At 40.1% G+C, this 20,718-nt stretch overlaps 1 protein-coding gene across 1 annotated transcript in view; it reads right to left on the bottom strand.

Annotated features, from left to right (window-relative positions):
• CNBD1 (cyclic nucleotide binding domain containing 1) overlaps positions 1-20,718 on the bottom strand; it is a 351,846-nt gene that overhangs the window by 305,140 nt on the left and 25,988 nt on the right. The window lies entirely within an intron of this gene.

Raw genomic sequence — 20,718 nt, 5'->3', positions numbered from 1 at the left:
TTATGTGCTATTGTTTTAGGATTGGAATAAAGATGTTTTAGAGCAATATTTCAGCATTTCTGAAATCCAGATCGCTGGACTCATCTGCGGTGTTTTTTAAAAAGTGTAGATTTCTGACCCTTTTCCTGATGAAGCAAGATCTCCAAAGGTGGGGTCAGGGTAGTCTTCTCTATTTTAAATATCAGCCTCCAGATGATTCCTACTTGCAGTCAGGTTTCAATCCAGTGAACATATTTAAAAATGTGAGTAACAAGAGCTAATGAAATATAGCAAATTGTCAGTGTTAGATAACGACATTTGTTTCTGAAAAGTCTGCTTCATTCAATTTTTAACTGACAACATCAAGAAAATTTGGTCAGTTTTTTAGAATGTTGAGTGCTCATCTTGACAGCTTGTATCAATAATTATCAAACATAATCATACTTAAAATTGAACATTGACAAACGTCTTAGTCAATATTTACCTCATGACAATGAATATGAAAGTCTCCAAGATTTTCTCGTTTCATTGTCAATGTAAATAGCAGCCCCACACTTTAAAACATTTATAGCATCTTTTTTCTCTTGGCCTGAGTTCATAAAATACCATGTTAATTCTTCACACAAAACAGAGAGCATATACTTTAAGAATCCTCTTTAATTTAATTTAACTTCATTGATTCAAATAATGCAATGTGTGATTTATGTGACATTAGAAATTTTCATTCCTACTCAGACACTGTAGTGATACATTGACCAAAAATCTATTTTCACGCAGGTAAAGAAAAGATACACGAGAAAACCTATAGCTTTAGAAGATCAATCAAGATTGTAGAGTAAGAGGATGTGCAGCTTACCTCCCCACTCAAACACACCAAAATATATATATATATGAAACACATGAAAAGATACTCAACATCGCTCATTATTAGAGAAATGCAAATCAAAACCACAATGAGATATCACCCCAAACTGGTCAGAATGGCCATCATCAAAACGTCTACAAACAATAAATTCTGGAGAGAGTGTGGAAAGGGGAATGGTCTTGAATTGTTGGTGGGAATGTAAATTAATACAGTCATTAATGGAGATTCCTTAAAAAACTAGGACTCAAACCACCATATGGACTCAGCAATCCCACTCCTAGGCATACACCCTGAGGAAACCAGGGTTGAAAAAAACACATGTATCCCATTATTCATTGCAGCACTCTTTACAATAGCTAGAACATGGAAGCAACCTAGATGCCCATCGACAGATAATTGGATAGAGGTTGTGGTACATATACACAATGGAATATTACTCATTCATAAAAAGGAATGCATTGGAATCAGTTCTGACGAGGTGGATGAAGCTAGAACTTATTATACAGAGTGAAGTGAGTCAGATAGAGAAAGATAAATATCGTATTCTAACACACATATGCAGAATCTAGAAAAAGGATTCTGAAGAGTTTATTTACAGGGCAGCAGGGGAGAAACAGACATAGAGAATAGACTTATGGACATGGGAGAGGGGAGGTGAGGGTGAGGTGTATGGGAAGAGTAACATGGAAACTTACATTACCGTGTAAAATAGATAGCCAGCGGGAATTTGCTGTATGTCTCAGGAAACTCAAACAGGGGCTCTGTACCAACCTAGAGGGGTGGGGTGGGGAGGGAGATGGGAGGGAGGTTCAAAAGGGAGGGGATATACGTACACCTATGGCTGACTCATGTTGAGGTTTGACAGAAAACAGCAAAATTCTGTAAAGCAATTATCCTTCAATAAAAAATTAATTTTAAAAAAAGAAACACACACACAAAACACACGTTTACGAAGAACAATCCTCACTGAACACTAACTAGAAACTGGCAGAAGGAATCCTGTTCAGTCAGGGCTGTAAGAAATATGCAGACATAATCAGGAGGAAAGGGGAGGAAAATGATTGGGTCAGACTGTGCCCCAGGAAAGGACTCAGAGGGAAGGGGAGGCAAGGGAGACACCCGCTGTGGGTGTGGGTGTCTCAGCCCAGAGGTCCTGCATGGGAAACAGGAGCCTCCTTGGCGCACTGGGGGACTGCTGAAGCTAAAAGGTGGGCTGCGGAAAGCCTGCACTGCATCCATGCAGAAAAGCCAGTTGGCTAACTCTAGCCCTAACCTAACCCTACGGTCACGCCCTGGCATGCGTCTCATTCCTCGTCAGGCAAACACGCATGCTTCCTCCCTCAATGGCAGAGCGTAGCACAGGGCCTGGGGAGGCCATGAGTAGGGGGAGATGTGACTGGGGGGGGCAGAGGCCCATGGCGCCGGGAAGAGTCTGGGTGGGGTGGAAGCGACCCCTGTTTGCACTTACTAAAGCAGTGCATTTGAAGCGGCCCAGATCTCCGACAGCAGCTCACGCCTCACCCACCAGTGCGTACTGAGAGCTTACACGGGCTCTCCTCTACTTGTGGGGAGCTCCAAAACAGAGTGGGAGGGGAGGCTGGGCCAGTGATTAGCTGTGGGGGACCGAGTGGCCTTGAACCGAAGGCTACATGTCGGTGCTGCAAGAGAAGCAACTGCAGGCGTCTGCACGGCAGCACCTCGGAGACACCCTGTCGCTCAGCTGGAGGCCGGCACAGGCCCCCCTTGCTTCACCACGACCTCCTCTGGGACGAGCGGTCCGGTGAAAGGGAGAGGGTAAGACAGCACGCTTGACGGTAACAGAGCCATCTGGGGCCTGAGCCACAAGGCTCCGCTCCAGCAACTTGAGACCGGAGGGCACCCCCATGGGATGGTGATGGTGACTGAGGAGCAGGGAAATCCCACCTCATGACCCCTGCACTCGAGCGCCTCCATCCCCATCACATCCCCTACAAAAGTCAGAGCTGACAGCGCACCCTGAAGAAAACCGCAGCTTGCATCCACGTAAATCCAACTCCTTTACCAAAGGTACTGGGTCCATGCAGTCTGTATAGGTGTGCCCCCATTTAATAGCAATCCTTCAAGACCACAAGAGGCAACTGTTTCCCTCATAGGGGCAGAGAAAGTTAAGAAAAATGAAAAGGCAGAGGAACTGACCTCATTTGAAATAACAAGAGGAAACACTTGAAAAAAATTAATGAAACAGACATAAACAATTTACCAGAAAAGAATTCAAAGCATTGATAATAAAAATGGTAGCTTAATTAGGGGAAAAAAATCAACATACTCTGTCAGAAGCTTAATATGGAACTAGAAAATATAAAAAAAGATCCAATTCACTAGCTGAAATAATACACTAGAAGGAATGAATACCAGACTAAGTTATATAGAAGAACACATAAGTGATCTGCAAGATAGAACAATGGAAATCATACAATAAAAATAGCAAAAAGAAAAATTATGAAAAAAAAAAAAAGAGGTCCCTGTGACAACATTAAGCATACTGACATCTTCATAATAGCAGTTCCAGAAGAAGATGAGAGAGAGAGAAGGGGATCAATGAAGTATCTGAAAAAAGAAAAAAACAAATGGCTGAAATTTCTAAATCCTGAAGAAGGAAATAGATATCCAGATACCAGAAGCATAGAAGGTGATGAACCCAAGATGAACCCAAGCAGACCAACACCACGATACACCATAATTAAAGATCAGAGAGGAAATAAAATAAAGTGGAGATCCCACTCTCAAAAAAAATAAAAAATTAAAAGATCAATGAAACCGAGAGTTCTTTTTAAGATAAACAAAATTGTTTAGATTAGCAAAAATCTTCAAGAATAAAACAGAAAGATCAAAATAAACAAGATAAGTAACAAAGAGGAGAAATCACAACCAATATAACACAAATATGAAAATCATAACAGAATATTATGAACAGCTACATGCCAACAAATTGGACAATCTGGAAAAATTGGACAAATTTCTAGAAACATACAATCTTCCAAGACTAAATGAGGAAGAAATAAACAATCTGAACAGATCAATTATTAGCTGTGAAACTGAATCTGTAATCGAAAAAGTTCCAGAAAACAAAAATACAGAACTGAATGGCTTCACAGCAAAACTCTACCAAACATATAAAGAAAAGCTAATGCCTCTCCCTATCAAACTATTCCAAAAAAAAAAAAAAATTAAAGAGAAGGGAACACTCCGCATTCTATGAGGCCACTATTAGCCTGATACCAAAAGTAGACAAAGATGTTCCCCCCTAAAATTATAGGCCATTATCTCCAATGAATATGGATACAAAAACCTTCAACAAAATATGAGCAAACTGAACCTAACAATATTTTAAAAGGATCATATACCATGATCAAGTTGGACTTACTCCAGGGATGTGAGGTTAGTTCAATATTCAGAAATTAATCAATGTGATAGAGCACACTGACAAAACAAAAAATAAAACTCACATGACCAATATCAAATGATGTGAAAAAGCAATCAACAAAATTCAATGTACATTCATGTGAAAAGCTCTCATTAAAATAAAAAAGAGAGACCATATTTCAAAATAATAAAAGTCATTCAAAAAAAAATTTACAGGTAACATTATACCCAAAGGTGAAAAGCTAAAACTCTCTCTGATAAAATCAGGAACAAGAAAAGGATGTCAACTATCATCACTTTTATTTGACATATTAATAGAATTGGAAGCTCTAACCACAACAATTAGATAAGAAAAAGAAACATATGGAATCCAAATTGGAAAGGAAGAAGTTGAAATGTCCCCATTTTCAGATATCATGATACTCTACATACAAAACCCTAAAGTCTCAACCAAAAAAATTATAGAACTAAAAAGTATGAATTCAAAAAAGTTGCAGGATGCAAGTTTAAATAAAACAATATGTTACTTTTCTATACACTACTAATAAACTATCAGAAAGATAAAGTTAAAAAAAATCTGTATAAAATCTCATCAAAATAAAATATCTAGGAATAAACATAATTAAAGAGGTGAAAGAATTGTACTCTAAAAATTATAAACTTGATAAAGGAAATTGAAGATAATGCAAAGACTGTAAATATGTCCCATTCTCTTGCACTGGAAGAATTAACATTTCTAAAATGGCCACACTACCCAAGTTAGTTCAGTCGCTCAGTTGTATCCAACTCTTTGCTACCCAATGGACAGCAGCATGCCAGGCCTTCCTGCCATCACCAACTCCTGGAGTTTACTCAAACTCACGTCCATTGAGGTGGCGATGCCATCCAACTATCTCTTTTCTGTGTAGTTCTTTTTTTTTTTTAGTTCTTTTTTTATAGTTCTTCTGTGTATTCTGTGTAATATTACCCAAAGTAGTCCACAAATTTAATACAACACCTATTAAAATACCCATGACGTTTTTCACAGAGCTAGAATAATTCTAAAATGCATATGAAGCCAAAAATTCCCAATAGCCAAAACAATCTTAAAACAAACAAAAAAAATTAGGATTATCATCCTCCCAGGCTTCTGATCATCTAACAAATCTACAGTAATCAAAACAGCGTGATATGGGCACAGAAAACAGACATAGGGATTAAAGAAACAGAACCAACAGACCAGAAATAAACCCAAACACCTCTGACCAATTCATCTTCACCAAACAAGGCAAGAATATACAATAGAGAAAAGACAGCCTCTTCAAAAAGTGACGCTGCAAAACCTATACAGCCACATGTGAAAAAAATGAAATCAGAACATTTCCTTAAACGATACACATAAATAAATCAAATGGATTAAATGTCTAAATGTAGGACTTGAAACCATAAACCTTCTTCAGACAATATAGGCAGAATACTCTAAATCACAGCAATAGTTTTTGGGATTCTCTCCTAAGAAGAAGTGGCAATAATACACAGAAGAACTATACGAAAAAGATCTTCATGACCCAGATAATCACAATGGTGGGATCACTCACCTAGAGCCAGACATCCTGGAATTCGAAGTCAGGTTGGCCTTAGGAAGCATCACTACGAACAAAGCTAGTGGAGGTGATGGAATTCCAGCTGAGCTATTTCAAATCCTAAAAGATGATGCTCTGAAAGTGCCGCACTCAATCTGTCAGCAAACTTGGACAACTCAGCAGTGGCCACAGGACTAGAAAAGGTCAGTTTTCATTCCAATCCCAAAGAAAGGCAATGCCAAAAAATGCTCAAACTACCACACAATTGCACTCATCTCACATACTAGCAAAGTAATGCTCAAAATTCTCCAAGCCAGATTTCAACATTATGTGATCTGTGAATATCCAGATGTTCAAGCTAGATTTAGAAAAGTCAGATGAACCAGAGATCAAATGGCCACCATATATTGGATTATTAAAAAAGCTAGAGTGTTCCAGAAAAACATCTATTTCTGCTTTACTGACTATGCCAAAGCCTTTAACTGTGTGGATCATCACAAATTGTGAAAAATTCTAAAACAGATGGGAATACCAGACCACTTGATCTACCTTTGAGAAATCTGTAGCCAGGTCAGGAAGCAACAGATAGAACTGGACATGGAACAACAGTCTGGTTCCAAATAGGAAAAGGAGTACACCAAGGCTGTATATTGTCACCCTGCTTATTTAACTTATATGCAGAGTACACCATGAGAAACACTGGGCTGGATGAAGCACAAGCTGGAACCAAGATTGCCGGGAGAAATATCAATAACCTCAGATATGCAGATGGCACCACCCTTATGGCAGAAAGTGAAGAGGAACTAAAGAGCCTCTTGATGAAGGTGAAAGAGGAGTGTGAAAAAGTTGGCTTAAAGCTCAACATTCAGAAAACTAAGATCATGGCATCTGGTCCCATCACTTCATGGGAAATAGATGGGAAAACAGTGGAAACAGTGACAGACTTTATTTTGGGGGCTCCAAGATCACTGCAGATGGTGACTGCAGCCATGAAATTAGAAGATGCTTACTCCTTGGAAGAAAAGCTATGACCAACCTAGACAGCATATTAAAAAGCAGAGATATTACTTTGCCAACAAAGGTCCATCTAGTCAAGACTATGGTTTTTCCAGCAGTCATGTATGGATATAAGAGTTGGACTCTAAAGAACAATGAACGCTAAAGAATTGATGCTTTTGAACTGTGGTGTTAGAGGAGACTTTAAGAGTCCATTGGACTGCAAGGAGATCCAACCAGTCTTTCCTAAAGGAAATCAGTCCTGAATATTCATTGGAAGGATTAATGCTGAAGCTGAAACTCCAATCCTTTGGCCGCCTGATGCAAAGAACTGACTCATTTGAAAAGACCCTGATGCTGGGAAAGATTGAAGGTGGGGGGAGAAGGGGACAGCAGAGGATGAGATGGTTGGATGGCATCACCGACTCAATGGACATGGGTTTGAGTAATCTCCAGGAGTTAGTGATGGACAGGGAGGCCTGGCATGCTGCAGTCCATGGGGTTACAAAGAGTCAGACATGACTGAGTGACTGAACTGAACTGAACTCCTAAGCCAACAGAAATAAAAGCAAAAATAAACAAAAAAGATCTAATTAAGCTTAAAATCCTTTGCAGAGCAAAAGATACTGTCAACAATACAAAATGACAACAAACAGAATTGGAGAATCTACTTACAAATGACACGAGCAACCTGGGTATAAAATTCAAAATATGTAAACAGCTTGTAAGATTCAGTATCAAAAAACAAACAAACAACCCAGTTGATAATGGGCAATAGTCCTGAATAGTTATTTTTCCACAGAAGACGTTCAGATGGCTAACAGACATATGAAAATGTAACCAAAATCTAATTTCTAGAGAAATGTAAATTCAAACCACAATGAGGTATCACGTTGCACCTGTTGAAATAGCTGTTATCAAAAAAATTAAAAAATAAATGTTACTGAGGATATGGAGAAAAGGGAACACTTGTACACTGTTGGTGGGAAAATAAATTGTAAGGTGACTATGTAAAACACTACAAAATTTCCTCTAAAAGTTAGAACTATAGCTACCATATTATCCAGCAATTCCACTGCTGGAAATATATCTGGAAAAAAAATGTAAGCACTAATTTGGAACGAAACATGCCTCCCAAAGTTAATAGCACTATTTACAAAAAATAAGATATGGAAGCACCCCAAGTGTCCATCAACAAATGAATGGATAAAAAAGATGTGGTATATATATCTATATATGTATATATACATACATATATATGAATATTACTCAACAGAAGCCTCTTTAGAGTCCCTTGGACAGCAAGGTAATTAGAGCAGTCAATCCTAAAGGAAATCAATCCTGAATATTCATTGGAAGGACTGATGCTGAAGCTGGAAATCTGATACTACCTGATGCAAACTGCAGATTGATTGATAAAGACTCTGATGCTGGGAAAGATTGAGGGCAAGAGGAGAAGGGGGTGACAAAGAATGAGATGATTGGATGGCATCACCGACTCAATGGACATGAGTCTGAGCAAACTCCAGGAGATATTGAAGGACAGGGAAGCCTAGCATGTCACTGTCCATGGAGTCGGGGGTGGGGGGTGAGGGACAAAGAATCAGACATGTCTGAACAACAACAAATATGAAAACAAAATTCTGCCTTTTGCAGCAATGTAGATGGAACCAGAAAATATTATGCTTAGTGAAATGTCAGACAAAGACAAATACTGTGTATTTTGCAGAATATTTGTGGAATCTAAAAAATAAAAAGAATGTATTCAGCACAACAGATTCAGAGATATATATAAAAAAAATCTTGGTTATCAGTAAGAAGAAAGAAGCAAGGAGGGACAAGATAGGGAGATGGAATTAAGAGATACAAACTCTTACATAAAATAGATTAGCCACAAAGATAAATATACGGCAAGGGAGTTGTAGCCATTGTTTTGTAATAACTTTTAATGGAATATAGTCTGCAAAAATACTGAATCACCATGCAGTATACCTGAAAGTAATTTTTGCCTGGAAAACTCCATGGAGAGAAGAGCCTGGTGGGCTTCAGTTCATGCGGTCACAAAAAGTCAGGCATGACTGAGCTTACACACACACAATATAAAGTTATTATAAATCAATTATTCTTCCATAAAAATAAACAAACCAATAGCTTTACACGCAAGAAATATAAACCATGTACAAGATGCTACATATTCAAAGATCATAAAATTAAATGCTTACCCTGGCCAAGCAGGTTTCAAAATGTGAGGGCTGTGGTGAACAGGAGAGATTATGCCCCTAAAATGGAAGCCATGACCCCTCTCTTAAATCCACTTGTCATGTAATAAAGGAAGTTCAAAGTGGTTAGATCTTGTAGGGATTTTTTTTTTTTCTTAAGAAACCAGCAATCTGAACACATATGTGAAAACTTGTAATATTTGAATATTAGCAATTGCTGTAGACTGAATTATGACTCCTTCAAAATTTATTTTGAAGCCCTGTTTCCCCATTTCATCTGTATTTGGAGATAGAACTTTTAGGAGATATTAAGGCTAAATTATATTGTACAAATCAATATCTAATCAATTCAAAAAGATTGTGGCCATAAAAGCAGAGGAACAGGAAGGATCTCTCTTCTCCACATGTAAGCACCAAGAAAGGCCGAGAGAGGACACAGAGAGAAGGCACCTCTCTGCCAGCTAGGAAGCGCATCTCCCCCAGAAACCGAATCAACTGGCATCTTGGTCTTAGACTGCCTGGCCTCCAGAACTGTGAGGGTTTCTGACGTTTAAAAGTTAGTATGATGCTGAAGAAAGCAGGAAAAACCTTGAGGCCATTCAGGTATGACCCAAGTCATTATATTATACAATAGAGGTGACAAATAGATTCAAGGAATTATATCTGGTAGACAGACTGCCTAAAGAACTATGGATGGAGGTTTGTAACATTGTACAGGAGGCAGTGACCAAAGTCATTTCAAAAAAAAAAAAAGAAATTCAAGACTGCAGAGTGGTTGGCTGAGAAGACTTTTACAAATATTAATAGTTGAGGAATTAAACAACTGAAAGGCACAGGAAAAAGGAAAAAGACACACCAAATTGAGTGAAGAGTTCCGCAGAAGAGCAAGGAGAGATAAGAAAGCTTTCTCAAGTGAATGATGCAAAGAAACAGATAGAGGAAAACAATACAATGGGGAAAAATAGAGATCGCTTCAAGAAAATTAGAGATATAAAAGGAAAATTTCATGCAAAGATGGGCAAGATAAAACACATAAATAGTAAAGATCTAACAGACACAGAAGAGATTAAGAAGAGGTAGCAAGAATAAACAGAAGAACTGTACAAAAAAGGTTTCAATCACCCAGATAAGCATGATGGTGTGGTCACTAACTAGAGTCAGACATTCTGGAGTGTGAAGTCAAGTGGGCCTTAGGAAGAATTGCTATGAACAAAGCTAGTGCAGGTAATGAAATTCCAGCTGAGCTATTTAAAATCCTGAAAGAGGATGCTGTGAAAGTGCCGCACTCAATATGTCAGCAAATTTGGAAAACTCAGCAGTGGCCACAGGACTGGAAAAGGTCAGTTTTCATTCCAATCCCAAAAAAAGGCAATGCCAAAGAATGTTCAAGCTACCATACAACTGTGCTCATTTCACATCCTAGCAAGTTTTTGCTCAAAATTGTACAAGTGAGGTTTCAGCAGTATGTGAACTGAGAATTTCCAGATTTACAAACTGGGTTCCAAAGAGGAAGATGAACCAGAGATAAAATTGCCAACATTCACTGGATCATGGAGAAGTCAATAGAATTGCAAAAAAATAGCTACTTCTGCTTCATTGACAACACTAAAACCTTTGTCTCTGTGGATCACAACAAACTGTGGGAAATTCTTAAAGAGTTGGGAGTACCAGAGTACCTTACCTGCCCCCTGAGAAATGTATATGTGGGTCAAAAAGCAACATTTAGAACCAGGCATGAAACAGCTGGCTGATTCAAAATTGGAAAAGAAAGACCACAACACCATATGTTGTCACCCTGTTTGTTTAACTTCTATGCAGAGGATGTCATGTGAAATGTTGGACTGGATGAAGCACAAGCTGGAATCAAGATTTCTGGGAGAGAGATCGGCAACCTCAGATATGTAGATGGTACCATTTTAATGGCAGAATGTGAAGAACTAAAAAGCTTCTTGATGACGGTGAAAGAGGAGAGTGAAAAAGCTGGCTTGAAACCCAACATTCAAAAAATAAGTAAATAACATTGTGGCATCTGGTTCCATCACTTCATGGCAGAAAGAAAGGGAAACAGGGGAAGCAGAGTCAAATTTTATTTGCTTGGGCTCCAAAGTCACTGCAGACAGTGACTGCAGCCCTGAAATTGAAAGATGCTTGCTCCTTGGAAGGAAAGCTGTGACAAACCTAGACAATGTGTCAAAAAACAGAGATATCAGTTTGCCAAAATGTCCATATAGGCAGAGCTATGGTTTTTCCAGTAGTCATGTACAGATGTGAGAGTTGGACCTTAAGGAAAGCTGAGCACCAAAGAGTTGATGCTTTAGAATTATGGTGCTAGACAAGACTCAAGAGAGTCCCTTGGACTGAAAGAAGATCAAGTCAGTCACTCCTAAAGGAAATCAACACTGAATATTCATTCAGAGGACTGATGCTAAAGCTGAAGCTCCATTACTTCAGCCACCTGATGGGAATAACCAACTCACTGGAAAAGATCCTGGTGCTGGGAAGGATTACAGGCAAGAAAAGAAGATGGGAGCAGAGGATGAGGTGGTTAGACAGCATCATCAACTGGATGGACATGAATTTTAGGAAACTCCAGGAGAGAGTGGAGGACAGAGGAGCCTGGTGTGCTTTATCCACGGGGTTGCAAAGAGTTGGACGTGACATAGCAACTGAACAATAACAAAAACAAGTACTATGTTATGGCAGCCCAAGCGACTAAGATAGTAACTTACTTACAAATTTGTCTAAATTTCTGTGTGTGGATCAATCGAAATAATTTTGGGGGTGGTATCTATCTGAGGTCAGAGAGAAGAACACCAGGTGAGTAACGGCTTTGGGAGGGCTCCTCGACTGGGTAACATTAAGAATCTGCTCAGTCGTGTCTGACTCTGCGACACCCTGTCTGTCCATGGAATTCTCCAGGCGAGAATACTGGAGTGGGTTGCCATGCCCCTCTCCAGGGGAACTTCTTGACTCAGGAATTGAATCTGACCCAGGGCAGATTCTTTACCGCCTGAGCTACCAGGGAAGTCCATGAAGAATCCTAGTCTTATGGTTAAGGTAACCTACTTGTATACTAATTTTTATACTTTATATAAAATAGCCAGTTACTTAAACTTTATATGCCTCATTTCTTTATCCTTAAAGAGATTAGTAATAATAGCATCTCTAGGTATAATATTTAATATCATATATTTATCTCAAAGACTTCTCTACACTACACTAAACCATACCTTCTCCTTGGGCACAGAAGGAGACATTTCCTAACCTCTCATGTAGTATCTGACTGAGTTCTAGCCAATGGAATATGGAAGATGAGGTGTGAAGGATGTGTACCACTTCAGACTAGGATCATCAAAATCTTTCCCCAACTTCACAAAAAAATCCTTTCCATGAGAGATCCTCTACCTTTTTTCCTTTCAGCATGAAGCAAATTGTTAGGGAGAACTTGGAAGACACACAGAAAAAGATCAGAGAGCAAAAGAATGGGAAAAGCCTAAGTTCCTAAACCAGAAAAACAGCCTGCCAATCAAAAACTGCGTTATAGGATTTGATGTGAAAAAGAAATAGATTCTATTATGTTGAGTCCTGAAGGGCAGTGTCAAAGAATGTACAAGCCATTGCACAATTGCACTCATATCACATGCTAGCAAGTAATGCTCAGAATTCTCCAAGCTAGACTTTAGCAGTGCATGAACCAAGAACTTCCAGATGTACGAGTTCGATTTAGAAAAGACAGAGGAACCAGAGATCAAATTGCCAATATCCATTGGATCATAGAAAAGATAAGAGAATTCCAGAAAAACATCTAATTCTGCTTTATTGACTATGCTAAAGTCTTCAACTGTGTGGATCGCAACAAACTGTGGAAAATTCTTAAAGAGATGGGAATACCATCTTTATCTGACTCCTGTAAAAACCTGTATGCAGATCAAGAAGCAACAGTTAAAACCAGACATAGGACAATGGGCTGGTTCAAAAATGGGAAAGGAGTATATTAAGACTGTATATTGTCACCCTGCTCATTTAATTTAAATGCAGAGTACATCATGCAAAATTCCAGACTGGATGAAGAACAAGCTGGAATCAAGATTGTCTGGAGAAATATCAGTAACCTCAGATATGCAGATAAGAGCCTCTCGATGAAGGTGAAAGAGGCTAGTGAAAAAGCTGGCTTGAAACTCAACATTCAAAAAACTAAGATCATTGCATTTGGTCCCGTAACTTCACAAAAAATAGATGGGAAACAGTGACATACATCATTTTCTTGGGCTCCAAAATCACTGCAGATGGTGACTGCAGCCATGAATTTAAAAGATGCTTGTTCCTTGGAAGAAAACCTATGACCAACCTAGACAGCATATTAAAAAGTAGGGACATTACTTTGCTGACAAAGTTTCATCTAGTCAGAGCTATGATTTTTTCCAATAGTCATGTATGGATGTGAGTCGGACCCTAAAGAAGACTGAGTGTCAAAGAATTGATGCTTTTGAACTGCAGTTTTGGAGAAGATTCTTGAAAGTCCCTTGAACTGCAAAGAGATCAAACCAGTCCATCCTAAAGGAAATCAATCCTGAAAATTTGTTGGAAGGACTGATGCTGAAACTGAAGCTCCAATATTTTGGCCACCTGATGCAAAGAACTAATTCATTGGAAAAGACTCTGATGCTGGGAAAGATTGAAGGCAGGAGGAGAAGGGGACGACAAAGAGTGAGATGGATGGATGGCATCAAACTCAATGGACATGAGTTTGAGTAAGCTCTGAGAGTTGGTGATGGACAGGGAACCCTGGTATGCTGCAGTCCATGCAGTTGCAAAGAGTTGGATACAACTGAGCAACTGTAAACCACAAATAGCAGCTAGGAATATCCTAACTACTACACTATGTCTTCTGCATCCCATTCAGTTTTGCTCACAAGTCTCAGGAGATAATAAGTTTTTTCATAAAATATTTATTTATCAATTATATTTATGTGATTGCCCTAAAGCAATTTACAGTTTTAATACAAATTAATTTAAAAATTCATAAAATCTGAATCTATTCAATCACTTTTGGATTTCTTTGTTGAATGTGTCTTACAAATGTTGTAGCATCTATACACTTATTTGATGAAAATTGAAAGAAATATGAATGATATCTTTGCACATTAGGAGATACAATATTTATAAAATGCTTATGACATATGTATATATTTATATATCATAATTTACTATGTATAACAGATATATTGTATTATATTATATTCCATTAATTTATATTATACTAGATAGATTCTTTTCTTACAATATTAAGTTGAAGAAAAAATGCTCTGTTGTAAGCTCAATGTATTTAACACACCCTAGACTTAAATGAAAAGTTAATCATCAGTCTTCAAAGAATACCAGTACAAAGTGTTATTTTATTGTTTCCTCTATACTTATTCTTTGAATTTTGGAAATTATTAGCCCCCAATTATGGATTAATTTAATAATCATTCTTTGATAAAGTGTGTTAGTCAATGACATCATGGCTTCAAAACTATATTTTTTTCAAAGGAGTTCCACATGCTATTGCAGTTAATCATAAAAGGTTAATCCCAAGATTTTTATTTTATAAAATTCCTGGAGAAAACTTAAAAGATCTGTTTTGACAAAGTTTTCTGACAAAGTTAAACTTCAAAAATATGATTTGAAGACTGAATCTAAACCTTTTAGAGAGATGTTAATCTGTCATAAAATTTTACTTCCCATAAACAACTGAAACTCTCCCTAGTTTGAGGGAAAATATCTAAATTGTATAAAAACTGAAGTTTTCTGGGAGAAGATTCAAGATGGTGGTGAAAAAAGCCCTTAATTCACTTTCTCCCATGGACACAGAAAATCACATCCCATTCACACAGATCCATAATCAGGAAGGATTACAAGGTACAGTCATTTTCTCATTACTAGTAATGAAAATCTAGTGGGAGCTATCTTTGTGATCACAGGCTACCTTGCTAATACCGGTACTAGTAGAAACCATTTTGGAAATATTCATCTATTATGTTAGTGAAAATCGGCACGCCCTGTTGCAAGTCTCTCGGCTCCACGAGAGCTGAGAGTATTCTTCAGGAGAGCGGAGAGTACCTCTAACAGATGATTCAAACTTAGTAAGCAGCAAGGCAGAACAAGATTACGGAGTAGGTGGACGTGGGGTACACCTCTCTCCACAGATCCATCAGGAATACGCCTTCAGACGCAGACGTGCATGCAGAACACCAGCTGAGAGGCGTCAGGAGTACCTGACCAGTGGAAAGGAATATATAGAACCACACAAAACTGGGTTGGAAGAAGGAACTAGGGGAAAAAACAGGAGTGTTAGTAGGACGGGACCTTCCCTCGGTGGGTGGGGGAACTGAAGCAGGGGTCCGATCCCCACGTCGGGGCAACTGTCAGGATCAGAGAAATATTTGAGGCTGAGAGTGAACCAGCTGATCTGCGGCAGCCTAAATGGAATGAGAATCAGACGGTCCTTGCCTCTGCCAAACATACCGCAGACAGAGACGCGGGTCCCCTAGAAGCTGGAGTTTAGGGGACTGTGGAGCTGCTGCTGACTGTGGAGAGACGGATCGAGGGGTGTGAAGGAGGAGACTGTGGTGGGAAACGCCTGTGGAGCGAAGCCAGGCAGCCTCGGGAGCAAGGCGACACTGCTGAGTCACGTCTACGGGGTGGAGCCATCACCAAGCCTCTCTCCCCACAGCCAGCACCAGCAGCTGAACAAGAGAGAGGCTGGCCCATCCAACGCCTGAGCACTGAACTGCAGAGTGGGACCCACCCAGCTGCCCCTTTAAGTGCCTGATGCCCGGATCTTCAGAGAAGGACCCCAGCCAGGGGCGCCCCTCTATGTGCCTGACGCGCGGAACAACAGAAGGACCCCAGGCGAGGGAGCCCTCTAAGTGCCTGATGGGCGGAGCTACGGAGAAAGACTGGCCAAAGAGGCCTCTGAGCGCCAGCTACAAGAGGCTCGACAAAAGCCTCTGGCAGGGCCATGACTCCTGCAGAGGAGACAGTCCCTGTCCCCTCACATTGGGCGCCGCCAGGGCCCCCGCGACCCCAGCAGCTGCGCCACCTTCAGGCTCAGCCCCCGCTGGAGCAGCGCTGCCACAGGCAGAAGAAGTCTTGCATCCCTGCACGTGAAGTCGCCTCGGCTGTGCCCAACCCTTCGTTATCCTGTGGCCCGTGGTCTGCCAGGCTTCTCTGCCAGGGCTTCTCCAGGCAAGAATACTGGCGTGTACGGCCAACACTGGTTGTCATACCCATCTAGAGCGCTGTATTTCCTGCTGCCCTCGCTGCCAACTGCCCTGAGTACCTGGTGCTGCCAGAACCCCTGTGGCCCAAGCGGCTACACCACCCCCTCACCTGGCCCTCACAGGGGCAGACCCCAGCCCTCCAGGGCAGCCCCAGGAGCAAACCCCAGTGGACAACCCTCATAAATGAATAAAATAAAAGGTGGAAATAAAACCACAGCTGAAACCCAGGGGCAGCGTGGCTAAGGAAGACGACGCAAAACCTTCCCGGCAGCTGCACAAGCTGCAGATTAAATCCACATGATCGACTAGGCAGACTCTGTGTCTATGGAATATATAGAAGGACATTGAGAGCCCCCCATGGAAGAAAACACACTAGCTCTGATAGCTGCAGACATTGGAGGCAAGAACACACAGGAGGAGGACCAGGTTAGAGTCTGAGCTGCCCCACAGCAGGTCCAGAGACCAGTGTTGGAGGGCGTCCTAGGGAGGGGAGGTGGGCTGTGGCTCCCAGCAAGGGAAGGGGCTCTGACAGCAGTGACTCAAGAAAAACAATTACTATTCTTACGTTTTGACTTGTTCCGTAGTTTCTTTTGGATTGTTTTTTTCTTTTTTTCTTCCTTTTTTCCCCAGTCTGTCATAGTTCTTGATTTTAGTGACACTATGAAATCTAATTAAGCTCTTGAGGTTTTTTTTAATTAATCACACCTTTTTTTGTTGTTATAAGCCTCTGCCTCTACATTGGGCTTTAGAAGTTCTGTGGAATTCTCCCTTTTTTTTCTTCTTCTTTTTTTTTTTCTTTTTTTTTTCTTTTTTTTTTTTCTTCTTTTTTGTTTTTCCTTTTTTTTCTTTTCCCTTCTTTAATTTTAATTTTTTAATTTTTTAAACCTATTATTATTGTTTCTACATTTATTCCTTTGTTTGCTTTTCTAACTATTCTTTTTCTTTTGGAGTTAATCTTTAATGTATATAAATCTTCTTTATCTACCTCTATTTAACTTTGCCTATCTATTCTTTCTTTCCTTTCCTCTCAAAATATTTGGTAGTTTTTTTTTTCCCAATTATTTTTATTAGTTGGAGGCTAATTACTTTACAATATTGTAGTGGTTTTTGCCATACATTGACATGAATCAACCATGAATTTACATGTGTTCCCCACCCTGAACCCCCCTCCCGCCTCCCTCCCCATCTTACACTGTTGGTGGGAATGCAAACCTGTACAGCCACTATGGAGAACAGTGTGGAGATTTCTTAAAAAGCTGGAAATAGAACTGCCATATGACCCAGCAATACACTGCTGGGCATACACACTGAGGAAACCAGATCTGAAAGAGATACGTGCACCCCAATGGTAGTTTTGTTTTCATTGCTTTATTCCCCAGTTGGCACCATGCCTTAGCTTTGTTTTCCAGTTTGAGTTTTAGTGAGGTTTGTTCTTAACTGGTAAACATAATTTTTGGCATCCTTTGTTTGCCAGGTCAATCTATTATACTTTATTTTTGTTGGACTGTTTTGATTTTGCTTATGGGTGTGTATGTATATGTGTATATTCTATTATTTTAAATATTATTTGCCTGATTTTGTAACTGCCATTTGTCTGGGGTTCATCTTTAGTTTCTCACTTTTGGGTATTTGTTTTAATTTCACTTAATGCCATAACAAACCACTTGTGGAATCTTCATTCCTGACCAGAGATCAAGTCCTGAGCCTTTGGAGTGGGAGCACTGACTCCAAGACCCTAGACTACCAGAGAACTAACCCTAGGGAGTACTGAATAATGAGAACTCACACAAAGGGAACCCCTGGAATACAAGACCCGGCATCACCCAACCACCAGTAGCAGCCTGTGCAGGATGCCTCATCCAAACAACAAACAAAAACACAAACTCAATCATCAGCAGACAGGATTACCACCTCACTCAACCTTGTGCATCAGAGAAAAAAATAGATTAGAAAGTGATGAAGGACCACTTCACCTGTGGTCCATGCATTCTTCACTCTGACATCTTTGCATTAGGTTTGGGTCAAGTGGGTTTGAGTGAGGCTGTGTGTGAGGCTTTTAAGAGTAGTTTTTCTGTTCCCTACTGAACCTGAAGACCAGATATTTTGGGGGACTTGTCTCTTCTGTGCAGAATCTAAGGGTAAGGGATGTGATTTTTGATTGGTGAAGTTGTATCTTTGTTTCTTCTACCCATCTTGATATTTTCCTCTTCGTTGTGGAGACTTTGTTCATCCAGTTTTCAAGTCCCTTTCAGAGGGAATCAGCTACATATGTAGTTGCAGTTATAAAAGTGCATGTTCTGGTTCTGACATATCAGATGATTTGCAACCCTTGGACGTAGTCCACCAGGAATCCATCAGGCTCCTCTGTCCATGGGGTTCTCCAGGCAAGAGTGCTGGAGCAGGTTGCCATTTCCTCCTCCAGGGTAATCTTCCTAATTCATGGATCAAACCCATGTCTCCTGCACTGGCAGATGGAATCTTTACCACTGTGCCATATATAAAAGACATGATACACACACACACACACACACACACACACACACACACACACACACATAAACTATACAGATAACTCATACAACTCAATAACCAAAAAAAAACACCTGATTTAAAAATGAGTAGTGGAACTGAACAGACATTTTTCCAAAGAGACATACAAATTGCCATCAACAGATTAAAATATCTTTAACACCACTAATTATCAGGGAAATGCAAATCAAAACCACAAGGAGATTCAGATCACACATGTTCAGTTCAGTTCAGTCATTCAATTGTGTCTGGCTCATTGCGACCCCATGGACTGCAGCACACCAGGCCTCCCTGTCCATCGCCAACTCCCCGGGTTTACCCGAACCCATGTCCATTGTGTCAGTGATGCCATCCAACCATCTCACCCTCTGTCATCCCCTTCTCATCCCACCTTCAATTTCCCCAGCACCAGGGTCTTTTCAAATGAGTCAGTTCTTTGCATCAGGTGACCAAAGTACTGGAGTTTCAGCTTCAGCATCAGTCCTTCCAAAGAACACCCAGGACTGAGCTCCTTTAGGATGGACTGGTTGGATCTCCTTGCAGTTCAAGGAACTCTCAAGAGTCTTCTCCAACACCACAGTTTAAAAACGTCAATTCTTCATCACTCAGCTTCCTTTACAGTCCAACTCTCACATCCATACATGACTACTGAGAAAGCCATAACTTTGACTAGATGGACCTTGTTGGCAAAGTAATGTCTCTGCTTTTTAATATGCTGTCTAGGTTGGTCATAGGTTTTCTTCCAAGGAGCAACCATCTTTTAATTTCATGCCTGCAGTCACCATCTGCAGTGATTTTGGAGTCCCCCCACACCCCAGAAATGAAGTCTGTCACTGTCTCCATTGTTTCCCATCTATTTGCCATAAAATGATGGGACCAGATGCCATGATCTTAGCTTTCTGAATGTTGAGCTTTAAGTCAATGTTTTCATTCTCCTCTTTCACTTGCATCAAGAGGCTCTTTAGATCTTCATCACTTTCTGACATAAGGAAAGGCAGGTCAGGTGGTTTGGTATTCCCATCACTTAGAAGTTTCCACAGTTTGTTGTGACCCACACAGTCAAAGACTTTGCATAGTCAATAAAGCAGAAGTAGATGTTTTTCTGGAACTCTCTCACTTTTTTGATGATCCAATAGATGTTAGCCATTTGATCTATGGTTCCTCTGCCTTTTCTAATTCCAGCTTGAACATCTGGAAGTTCGTGGTTCACATACTATTGAAGACTGGCTTGGAGAATTTTGAGCATTACTTTGCTAGTATGTGAGATGAGTGCAATTGTGCGGTAGTTTGAGCATTCTTTGGCATTGCCTTTCTTTGAGGTTGGAATGAAAGCTGACCTTTCCCAGTCCTGTGGCCACTGCTGAGTTTTCCAAATTTGCTGACATATTGAGTGCAGCACTTTCACAGCATCATCTTTTAGGATTTGAAATAGCTCAACTGGAATTCCATCACCTCCATTAGCTTTGTTCATAGTGATGCTTCCTAAGGCCCACTTGACTTTACATTCCAGGATGTCTGTCACTAGGTGAGTGATCATGCCATCATGACTATCTGGGTCATGAAGATCTTTCTTCTCCAGTTCTTCTGTGTATTCTTGCCACCTCTTCTTATTATTTTCTGCTCTTGTTAGGTCCATACCATTTCTGTCCTTTATCGAGCCCATCTTTGCATGAAATATTCCCTTGGTGTCTCTAATTTTCTTGAGGAGATCTCTAGTCTCTCCCATTCCATTGTTTTACTCTATTTCTTTGCACTGATCACTGAGGAAGTCTTTCTTATCTTTCCTTGCTACTCTTTGGAACTCTGCATTGAAATGGGTATATCTTTCCTTTCCTCCTTTGCTTTTCACTTCTCTTCTTTTCCCAGCTATTTGTAAGTCCTCCTCATACAGCCATTTTCCT

Source organism: Muntiacus reevesi, chromosome 12, assembly GCF_963930625.1.
Source record: "Muntiacus reevesi chromosome 12, mMunRee1.1, whole genome shotgun sequence".
In the NCBI taxonomy this organism is placed as follows: domain Eukaryota; kingdom Metazoa; phylum Chordata; class Mammalia; order Artiodactyla; family Cervidae; genus Muntiacus; species Muntiacus reevesi.
The sequence above is the reverse complement of the archived record's forward strand: the minus strand, read 5'-3'. Positions and strand labels throughout refer to the sequence as shown.